Below are 12,217 nucleotides of genomic sequence, written 5' to 3'. Positions count from 1 at the left end.
GCTGCGCCCCCGCGCACGGCGCTGCGCACCCTCTGCGTCCTCACCGCGCGGGCCACCGCTCGGCCTAGGGGCTTTGGGGGAGCCGTACCTAGCGCCCAGGGAGAGGCGCAGCCCTACTTTGTTACTCTGAGGTGTTGCACCATTTTTTTACTTTTCCCAGAGAATTGCAGAGTGCTTTCAAGTGTTAGAGAACGAGGGCTTTTACGGCTGATGAAGGATATGTAACTATTACTTTACAGCTGAACACAGAATTTAAATGACTGTGTCATCAAGGCTACATAGAAAATCTTTGGGACAACACAGATTTCTCAGTCTTGCAGGCAAAGCACTCTCTTTTATCACAGGGCTTATTTTCCCAGGTAAAATACTGCATCTTCCCTCCAGAGAAGCCTTACAAGACTAAATGAACTATTTGATTATGCAGCAATACCTGTGACCATCTCGCTATGCCTCAGGACTCAGACAGCTTCTTACGCTGGACCAAAACCAGGAATTAAAGTATACAATGAAAGAAAAAGCAGAGGGTAAAACTCTGATCGTGGTAGAGGTAATGGGTTTTCCACTGACTTTTATGAGACCAGGATTTCATGCAGAGAAAATACTGAAATCAATTCTGAACAGAAAGAATTGTCTACCCTGGAGTCAGTTTATTACTGTACCCAATAGTATCCATGGGCACAATGGTTCTGATCCTCTTCTCAGTCACACGGGTATAAATCGGTTATAAGTCTATCTAAACTCATACAGTTGCAACAGTTTATATAAGAGGAAAATCAAGTGCTGTGATCTGTTTTCCCTTAATCTCTTAATTAATCTTAGTTTTCATTGATAAATATGTTCACAAGCAGTTCAAATCATTAGTAATGCTGAACACAAGCATGCAGTACTACTGCCTGATTCAGCTATTTGTTGAAGTTAACAAAGTATGCATTATCATGAATACAAATAATGCCCACTGTTCACCATTTTTTCTTGCAGTAACACTTAAGAGATCATCTGATTTTTCTTCCCTTTCATCTCAAAATTAATTTGAACCAGCATCCTAGGTAAAGGTGAAGGAGAAAGGCTGCCTTGAAATTAGATTTCTAAAAAAAAAAACCAAACACAACAAAAAAAAATGTAGACTCACTAGTTTCAATCCTGCCAAGTGCTCAGTGCTTCTGGGGAGATGTGACCACCTTTAAACCCAGCTGACCCCAGCCTGAAATGCTGAGCAATGTGCTGCTGCTCAGCCAGGGGAGAGCCATGAAAAAAGGGCCTGATACCATGATTTAGACAAAGGCAACACTGGTACTGACTTGATGAAAGCTTCTGTCAGGAAACAAAAGAGAAATGCAAGATCTTACTGGTAAACAAATAAAGTGCATTGATTTGTGTGCCTGGTCAGATACCGTGCTGGGAGTGGTGTTTGCCTCTGACATTCCCCAAAATGAAAGTTTAATTTGTATTGCATTCTTTCTTGCTTTTTCCTTGGTGATAATGTAGCACAGAATCCAAAATTTCTAAGACCACACGTGTTTCAGGCATATGGGGAAGAACAAACAACTCAGAGCTCCTTAGTGTTATGTAACATAAGCAGATGATAATATAGATATGAATTTTGATGGGCTTGGAATTATGTAAGCTACAAACATACTCTGGATTTTAATCCTCTGCCTGTGCACTCTTCACTTACGTGAGTAAATTCCACCAGAGTCAGTAAGCCTACTCTTGTGAGTAAGTCACCTGCATAAGGGATACCTTGAAGGATCAAGGCCTAAATTACACATATTAAATAAAACTTTAAAAATACATTCAGAAATAACCTGAAGTTGGTAATACCAAGACTAGGGAAACTCATTCTTTTCCTTCTGTTAGCATCTGTCTTTCCAAGTCTAGGCAGTTCTGTGAATTAATAGAGCAATTTTTGCTTGCTTGTTTTTTTCCCCAAACCCTCTCTTGGGGTTATTAATAGAGGAAAAGGCAGAATTCATGATATCACAAGGATTTCTATAGGGATAAATCTGTATAATTATACAATGGCAACTGACAGCTTTTACATGCATATTTCAGCTACATGTTTTCCAAAATCTGATCATAGATATCAGTATATGAGTATGTATAAAACACACTCATCTCTTCAAAATTTCTGCCAAATTTTTATGGTGTATCTGTTAAATCTGTAAGATATAAGGATATTTCAAAGTTGGCTACCATCTGAAAATTAGAATCAAACCACTCCACCTTTATCCCTATGGTTGCTTTCATAGCATTATTTACTATTTGTTTTTCTGCCATAGTCCGTTTTGGGTGACTTATAACCTGATCATATGATTTTAGACTGGATTATGATTTGGTTTCTTTTTATATCCTGTAATATCACCTGACCAGTATCAGTGGGTCACAGCATAATTAGATTAGAATTGGATACACTTCTCTGAAGCAGCTGCATCATTGTTGTGCTAAGTAGGGCAAATGCATTAGTTATATTTACAATTTGATGATTAATTGTCTTCAGAGAGTTCCTCCAAAATGGAGGAACTCAGGCAGAAACATGAATGAAACCTGCTTTTATCAGGGAGTTTCAGCCTACAACAGTTAGTACACTTGTTCTCAGTGAAAGTTACTTTGCTAGATTTGATGTGACATTTTTTCTGCTGTCAGAATACTTCTGGGTTGTTTTCAAGGTTTTGTTTATTGCTTGCTTGTTGTTTCTCATGGCCTAGAAAGGGACATATGCTCTAAAATAGCAGCATCTAGTGCAAAATAATCACACACCAGAGCAGCGCACTTACAGCTGGCAGTTAACAGCAGATCATGCTGGAATGATCCTTATTAGCTTGTACAGAAGACTGAAGGGGATAAACATCTCCAGTACATCCTCTTACTGCACTTCTCAACCCACATGCACATCTCACCAATGATGTGATCTGAACAGGAACTAGAAGAGGGCAAAACTAGTACTGTTTAATGGATTCTTCTCTTTCCAGAGGGCAGAGAAGGTTGGGAGTGGCAGGACTCCTTCCTCCATTTTCCTTATTTCCAGAATATCTGGCTAAGTACAACAAACACTAGAGTGTTTAATGTAAAGGGTGAATTTTAGTAAACAGAAAGGAATTAAGCTTTTAAAGTCATGCTTAGGCTGATGGAAACTTCAAACCCGAAAACCCTTACTCAGCTGCTGCCTAGCACCCCATCCCTGCAGGCACCTTGTTAACATCACATTTCTTTAAGTGCAGTCTTCTTGCACTTAACTGCACTTCTGTTTCTGAGCATCCCGTGAAGTGCCTCAATGACTCAATGTTAAAGTTACCGTTCAGCCTAGCCAGCATCCAAACACTGTTCTAGTGGGAACACATTTTGGCGTTGTACTACACACAAAGTGCCTGCCTGATATCAAAGCCAGATGAGAAGGGGATCGTGCTCTTCCTCTGTGTAGCAAATGTGGTGATGAAGATGTTCCTGGGACATGGCAGACCTAGGTTTAAAACCTTTTTTCCCCAGAGGGGAATGAAATCCACCTCTCTTATCTCACCAGAGAGTTTCCAAAGCAAACCTTCCCCCATTCCTAACACAGCTGTTCTTCTGGGAAGATAAAAGGTTAAGATCCAGTGGGCCAAAAAAAGAAAGAACTGTAACCAACTGATTAAGGAATTCATCTCTGGTGGTGTCCTTGCTGAACATTTTAGTATTTTATATAAAGCTATTAAATCATTCCCTCAAGCACATGTCCCAACCAGCAGACTGTACGGTCTGGTCCCCTCTCTCTGACCTGATGAATCTTGAATCTCTTTTTCAGAGTGATGCAGCTTCTGCAGAGAATTTCTGTCTCTCCTTATCTGCTGTCCCTCCAGCTCCTCAAAAGTAAATACAGCCTACAGGGAGGGCACTTCTTAGGGAGGCAGGAGATACTGAATGAGGGGTGAGCCTCCAGTCATTGAGCTGCTATACAGAAGATAAATAGCTATTTTAAAAGACAGTAATAGGCCCTGTTCAGTGTTTGAACAAAAAGATATAGGAAGTGCCCTCCGGGGTGGAGGGGAAGGGGGCTTGGAGCTGGGAAGCCCAAATATAGGGGAAAAACTTCACAGTGAATCTCTAAATCCTGGGGAAAAATGAGGTTTAAGACATACTCCCCATCTTCCATAGTTCCCTCCTAGCTACCTCTCCTCCCATTCACCAAGCTGGCTATTTTATATTCAATCTGAGACATTAGATTCTTTTTGCATGTTGTGTAAGGACCCGTAAGAGCACGGTGGCATTCAACATAGGCTTCTGGCTTAAACTCTAGTAATCATGTGTCTGCAAATGAGGTGCACAAGGACCTTCCTTTGTGGCTTCTGAGCCTTTTGGTTTTTCATCCAGCCCTTCCTTCAGAAACAAACTCTCACTTGCTGTGTTCTTGGTGCACTGCAGCTTGTACCCATCCCCAGCGCAGAAGGGACTGTAGAGTTGCAGTCTGTCCCAAGGAGGGAGATGAATGCAAATCGCTGAGTTAGTGGTGCAGAGAATCTTGAGCGTTTTGGTACCAGCCTCACGCATTCAAACCAGAGATAAAAGAGACCCGGCTGGTGAAAAGGGATCAAGCACAAAAAGTACTGAGTACTTAGCATTTCTTGGAACTAAGGATCTTACTAAAGGATCTTATTAGGGCCCGACTGACTCAGAGACTCCCAACAGCTTGATTTAGGGACCTTATTTAAAGCCCACAGAGTGTAATATAAAGAATCCCACAGACATTAGGATTTTTAGGTGAACCAAGAAGATCACTTCTCAGGACCCTCTTTAGGGAAAGTATTGCTCTGAATCTGCATTTCTTCTGAAAGAGAACACAAACGTGGGCATCCAGCTCCTCTAGGAATCTCTTGGAGTGAGCTCTGTAACTCTTATCTCTCCAAACACCCAGGTCTGCAGACAAAGATACGAGTGTGGTGCTGCCTAATCTAGAACAAAAAATATAAGGAAATGTACACAGGGTGAACTGCGAAGCCAGGCAGCCATTGGCTGACAGAGTAATATTTCATCATGCGAGTTTTGTTTATTAGCGACTATTTTAAGAAGTGCTGCTATTTCATTTGCCAGCTTCTTCCGCTGCAAGGTTTCACGCAGTTAGCCCTAGAGGAGAGAGGAAGGCTGCTGAGTTCATTAATTAACCATTGCTGCAGTCTGAGAAACAGCTGAGGCATATATCTGTGTAAAAAAAAAAGCAAAACTAACCCAAGCCAATTTTTTTTTTCACAACCCCAATTATACTTCTCCCAAACGGTCTGATGTTGATGCTATAATTTTATATGATGCTCTTAGTTTTAATCTAGAGAACAGTTGCCCCCGGTATAAACGAAAGACTATTTGAATGAGTTTAATGATTTAATTCTTTTACTTACTCAGTTTTCTTTTTCAATTTTGATTTAATCATTACTTTACAGTTTTGGATTTTTCTATATCTTCACCTTCCTTTGTTTTAACAGCATAGTACCTTAAAAATAAAATGCAGAAATCCCTCTTTACTGAAATCGATGGAAGTATTCAACAGTGGCAGAATCCTAATTAGGAAGATCAGTTTGTTTCTTTGGAGAGATCTGATCTCCAGGCACTTTATTGTTTCTCCCTTGTTCAAACCCTGCTGTTTCTTTTACCTGGGAGCTATCCCAGATAGCTCAGGGATGGAGCTATCTATTCTGTGCTGCTTGCTTTAGGTCTACCACAGCAGAAGCCTCATCCATCAATCCAGAGGTATCATCACAATGCAAACAGGAAATAATAATAATCAGGAAAATCAATCAGCACAGTAGAACTACATGATATTATACATTGTACCAGGTGTTTTATAACTCTGGAGTAAGGATCTTAGACAAAGAAATTACTTAGATCTCATGGCAGTTATTCAACTAACTGTACAAGATCTAGATATACATGTTCTTTTATCCTATGAATCTCTGTCATTTGTGAAAGTACCTCTAATGCTTATTAGTATTAGTAATCTTCCTAAGCATGCTAGATAGGGTTATAATTGACATTGAAATCATCCCAGATGTGCTCAGTATGGATCTAATTTAACGTGCCAGATATGCATATTCTTTTAGAGGAAGGAGTGATATTCACCACAGATTTCAGCTAGGGACTGGGAATGAGGATCATTCCCATTTCATCACTAAATTTATCATTGGCCTGTGCTGACCCCCACACATCAGTTTATGTTTCTGTGCTTCATTTGATTTGAAAATTTGCCTTTCTCAGTTGCTGTAATATGTGACGAATACATTCAATTGCTTTGAGGTTTTTGTGCAAAACATGCCCATCACCTTCCATGATGCATCAAAAGAGGAATACTGTATTGACTTCTGCCAGTCACACACGTTTTTTGTTAAATAGTGAATACATTGAATGTAGTGGGAATGTTTGCATATAACTTTACTCTTTTTTAAAAGACCACATTCCACATAACTCTGAAGGGCTGGAAGGCATGTCCTATGAGGAGCGGCTAAGGACTTTGGCCTTGTCTAGTTTGGAGAAAAGGAGGCTGCAGGGCGACCTCATTGCTCTCTGCAGCTTCCTGAGGAGGGGAAGTGGAGAGGGAGGTGCTGAGCTCTTCTCCCTGGTATCCAGTGATAGGACGCATCGGAATGGTTCAAAGCTGCATCTGGGGAGCTTCACACCTGACCTTAGGGAACATTTCTTTACCGAGAGGGTGGTCAAACACTGGAACAGGCTTCCTGGAGAGATGCTCAATGCCCCAAGCCTGTCAGTGTTTAAGAGGCATTTGATCAATGCCCTTAATGACACACTTTAACTTTTGGTCAGCCCTGAAGTGGTCAGGCAGTTGGACTAGATGATCATTGTAGGTCCTTTCCAACTGAAATATTCTATTCTATTCTATTCTATTCTATTCTACTCTACTTCAGCCTGATCATCAGTGACTCCAAAATCCCTTTATATTAGTCCATCTGTGCCGAGGGGACTTTAAAGTAGATGCCATATAGTTTATACAAGGCTGTGCTTGCAGCATTGGGCTACAGAACCAGCCACCTCCTCAGCTGGCTTCCTTGTGACCCCATGCTTCTTGCTTTCACATCCATGCAGTGGATCAGTTTCAGTGAGAGGAATGGAGAAGATTACCACCTTGATTAATTTGTTGCCTTAATAGGTCTCTTTCCTAGGATTGGGATCCATAGATTCAAAGTGCCTCACCTAGAACTGAGGGAAAAACAGAAATCAAGTCCTGATCTTTGTGCAAATGCTGTAAGCTCTTGAGCAAGAAGAAATTCCCACCTTCCTGGGCACTGAGTGAAATTGTCTGAAGATTGTAGGTCTCAGGTTGAGATCTGTGCTGCCCAAAGAGTTAAGCAAAGTTAGGGCCATTTCAGGATTCAGTCCATCCCTCTCCCCAAAGGCTGTAGCTATATTAACTCCTCCCAAATAGGGAGCCTGCATCCAACTTGTGAGGTGGGAAAAGCAGGTCTATGATGTCTGCCAAATTACACGTGGGAATTGCGGAGGGACTGTTGGTTGACCAAGGCCAGAACAGTGCCTGCAGCCGTTCTGGCAGTTTAGCAACATAGATGATGGCATTCCAAAGACATTCCTGGATGCCGTTTAGCGTACTGCAGGGATGCAGCCTCCCCACCTGCCTGTCCTCCTCTGAATTGCAATGAAACTGAGTGGGAGGTGTATACTTAGTTTGCCTGATCAAGGTGCTAAGCGCGTATACTTGAACCATTAAGGGGGCAATATATCCCAAAATGGACAGAGAGATTTATAGCAGGTTCCTCCAAGACCTGAAGGTCCTTGAGAATAGCCAGTGAAAATTGTTCTTTGAGACACAGGCAGAACTTAAGTCATATGAATCTTGCCCAGGGATGTTACTGTAAAAAAATTTTTGACATTTCCAGAATGTAGCTAAATGCCACTCTGACTGATGCTATGATAGTTTCCATGTTGTCCCCAGTCCCTAGAGTAATAGCAGCTTGTTGACAATAATGGGAAGGGAAGAAGAATTTATTATATGTATTTCATTTGTGCTAATGTAATTGCTTTTGTCTGCTATGTTTCATTAGCCACCTGAGAGGTTACAAGAAACGGTAGAAGAACACATGAAGTGTTCCCATTTTCTATGTGATGGTCCAGGACGATAGGGCTTCCAGTAATCTTCTTACAATCTTAATAGCTCTTCATGCTTAGAAATGATTTTTCCAATGACTTATTACTTTTTTTCCTGTAAAAATGTTCTTGTGTCTACTTATGCTTAGGGATAGTTATGTACATTATCTGATGACAGCCACTCTCCTTTGCTATTCCTCCATAGCAGAATATCTAACGTAAGCATTCACTTGCTCCAAACACCATCAACAATCAACACAATAATATTTAAAAGCTTTAAAGAGGGGACTCTCAGAGGTAATGAGACTTTGGAGAAGGAGTGTAAAAGAATACATCTTAACATTATGCCAATTATTTTAAAGTCAAGAAAAGCACTCATATGCATAAAGATGGGTATAAGTTTAAGTTGTTTGATGGCCTGAGGCCTTGAAACTTAGTACAAAGATTATTAAGGTAGCTGTTCTTTCCTCTTCAAGCAGCTAACAAAGCATTTGCTGGCCAGATTGTTTTCTGTGGCACCAGAACATGCTAACGTCCTTACTGAATTTACAAACTGCTTATCCAAGTGGCACTTATTAAAGAACTCTTTTCATGATATATAAGAAGGAAGAGTATTTGAGATCACTTCTGGTTTTCTTCTGCAACACAAGACTTCTGTAATTAAACTTGACATGGTTGATTTTTTTAAATCAAAAAGCAACCAATATCTCTAATAAAATTGAATAATAGCCCATATGTAAATTTCTAAAGGTTCAAACAACTTGCTAGATTTATATATATTTGTATTACATAGATAAAAATGCTCAGCAAAAGCAGTGCTGTGGAATTTTATGCTTTATCCTTTTTTTTGTAACTTGCTTTCAGGTTCAGTAATTGCATTTGCAAGTCAAAATAATATTTACTATGTTCCTACAGTTTGTGTATATCTAAAGAGAGTTTATAGGTGTAATTTAAAAATGGCAAATACATACACCATTAATTAAGAGACATTTTTTTCTAATTACTATCATTAAAAACTCAAACTATAATCTGGAAATCAAACTGTTGTCTTCTGGCTAACAGCAATACAGATTCAGCAGTTGCAGATTTGCAGAGAACTTGCAAGGTGCTTAGTCAGAACTTAGTGGCCTTTACCATATAATGACAATTCAAGGAATCTCACACAAAAAAAGAAAATGCTAGAATATCCTATAAATAAGGAAAGGATTAAAAATCCAAATCATAAACACACACACAAAAAAATTCTCACAGACTTTGTATGAACCCTGTGGTCTACAAAACATGGAAAGATAGGTGGATATAGCAATTATTTCCAGGATAGTCATCTGGCCTAGAGCCCATTTTTCAATGTGATCTAGGGACTTAAAAGTACAGGGATGTAGCAAGTGAGATATTCAACACTCCACAAGCTAAGGGACTCCTTAAGTGGTTATAAGAGTATCTTGTGGGACTCCTTAAGTCCCACTAACTCCCACCAATCTCAATAGAGTTAAGCAGTTTTATATGGTGTAGGCAATACAAAACTGGGAGGAGCGGCTGATACGCTGGATGATTGCACTGCCATTCAGAGGGACCTCGGTGGGCTGGAGAAATGGGCTGACAGGAGCATCATGGAGTTCAACAGAAGGGAAATGCAAAGTTCTGCACCTGGGGGGGAATAACCCCATGCACCAGTACAGACTGGCAGCTGACCAACTGGAAAGCAGCTCTGCAGAGAAGGCCCTGGGTGTCCTGGTGGATACCAAATTGACCATGAACCAGCAATGTGAAGGCCAACAGACTCCTGGGCTGCATTAGGCAGAACATTCCCAGCGGGTTGAGGAAGGTGATCCTTCCCCTCTGCTCAGCCCTAGTGAAACACATCTGGAGTGCTGTGCCCAGTGCTGGGCTACCCAGTACAGGAGAGACATGGACATACTGGAGTGGGTCCAGAGAAGGACTATGAAGGGCCATCTGACAAATGAGGAAAGATTGAGAGAGCTGGGGCTGTTCAGCCTGGAGATGAGAAGGTTTGGGGGTGGGGGAGATGGGGGTGATCTGATTAATATGTGTAAATACATTACTGGGTGTAGTAAAGAAGACAGAGCCAAACTCTTCTCAGCGGTGCCCAGTGACGGGATGAGAGTCAATGACACAAACTGACACACAGTAAGTTCCACTTAAACCTAAAAATACCTTTTTTACTGTAAGAGTGATTGAACACTGTAACAGGTTGCCCAGAGATGTTGTGGAGTCTTCATCCTTGGAAATATTCAAAATCTGACTGGACAAGACCCCAAGCAACTTGCTCTAGGTGATCCTGCTTTGAGGAAGGAGGTTTGACTATACAATCTCCAGAAGTCCCTTCCAAACTCATTTATTCTGTCATTCTGTGATAGCAGTGCAGGTATTGTGTCAAGTAGACAGATCCGAAGATCTGCTGAGGATCTGGAGGGCAGAACTAACATCTCTGAATCCAGCCTGAAGCAAACACACAGCCAGCGCAGGGCACAGCTCCTGTGATCACAGTGTGAGACCTGGTTTAATATACATGCCATGCCTTCTGCACTTCAGTCCATTCCAGCCTTGAGTCCTACTGTGGGACTTAACTGCAGGCCTGTATCATAGAATAATAGAATCATTTAGGCTGGAAAAGACCCTTAAGATCATCGAGTCTAACCATAAACCTAACACTACCAAGTCCACCACATGTCATCACCTGACCTGGCACATCACTTCTTCGTGAGAATTGTTCTGTGGGCTTATCACCATCACATGGTCCAAAGCTCAAAGCAGCATCCTTGCTTTCCCCATCCCCTTGTCTGCCCATCAGGCAGTCCCAGAGCACAAGCTTATAGCAAACATCAGGCACACGCACACTCCGTGCTTCTTTTGGGGAACAATTCTGTCTCCACCCGCTAGATCTCTGTGGTATGTGCAATATTACAGGTGGGAGAGTTTGAAGAATATCAGTAATACATGTCCTTTCTTTCCACCAGCAAAAAAACCTCCTCCACCAGTACGAACCATTCAGTTTCAGATGGTCAGATTGCTACATAAGTGTTAGCAGATATCTGATAAACCTGTGTGTGAACTGTGGTCTCACTATGGGTTTCTCAGCTGTCTTAGCTGCCAAAGAAAGCTAGAGTTTACCCTTAGGCAGGCTACCAATGCCAGGACATTATTTTGAGCAACCAACACTATCCTTCTTTTAAAAAGCCAGAAACTAACCTTCTTCCAACAAAGCACTGACGATCTTTAAACATACTGTTTTCAGTTGCAATGGATACTGCTCAATTTCACTACTTCTGTAAGAAGAGGATTGCTCTAGAGAAAAGGAAGCTGAAGAAGGCTGTGACAGCCTTCAAATATGGAAGGGATTGCTACAGAGAGGAAGAAATTAGTTGTTCTTTGTTTCATCTATAGCTATCAAGAGATGATGGACTTAAGTTATTTTAAGGAATATTTACATTAGATAGTAGGAGAAACCTTGTAACAATAACCTAATAACAATAACTTAAATAACCTCATTTTGCTTGGGAGGCTTTACCCTGAGGTACGATTAAGCAGTTTAGAGAGGCATTTTTTTAGGAGTGATTTAGATAATATCCAGGACCTGGAGCATGGGTTAAATGACCTGTCAAGGTCGTCTCATGCCCTACTTTCTATAAAGAAATTATGCTGGCTCCTAATTCTGGCAATGATGCAAAGTGTTCTCAACTCTCAGTTTCCAAAGAAGCAAACCATTTTGTATTTCTAATGATTGCTACACTGAGGCTGGTGGATTAGTCTGAATTAACTTCATTTATGTAGCCTGAAGTGCCACAGCTTCAAGGATTTATATCTGTGGTTTGCTAAGGACATGTTGGATCAACCATTAGCTAATAATATTGCTGATGGTACAAGAAAATGACAGAATCTGATTGTCTCTTCCAAGAGGCTAAGAACTGGTGAAAGGACTGTATTGTCAATAAAGTCCTGTTGAAGGCAAAGTAACCACAAAGAGTGACTCTACTGAACAAGGAGGGGCCATTTTCAGGTAGTGAAACATATTTTTCAGGTCATCATCAGTCCATTTTAATTGACTTTCAATCTTTCTCCTCTTATGTCGTAAACCTGGTCTGATTTGGTTTATTTTTATATATATATTAAAAAATATATA

The 12,217-nt window shown here is 40.9% G+C and overlaps 1 protein-coding gene across 1 annotated transcript in view; it reads left to right on the top strand.

The window, feature by feature from the left end:
* Positions 1 to 12,217, top strand: part of ADCY8 (adenylate cyclase 8) — a gene marked incomplete at its 5' end in the record, with an annotated part of 137,749 nt that overhangs the window by 3,002 nt on the left and 122,530 nt on the right. The window lies entirely within an intron of this gene.

This window comes from Aptenodytes forsteri, unplaced genomic scaffold (assembly GCF_000699145.1).
Source record: "Aptenodytes forsteri isolate BGI_AS27 unplaced genomic scaffold, ASM69914v1 Scaffold223, whole genome shotgun sequence".
NCBI classification, from domain to species: domain Eukaryota; kingdom Metazoa; phylum Chordata; class Aves; order Sphenisciformes; family Spheniscidae; genus Aptenodytes; species Aptenodytes forsteri.
This window is presented reverse-complemented; position numbering and strand designations above follow the sequence as displayed.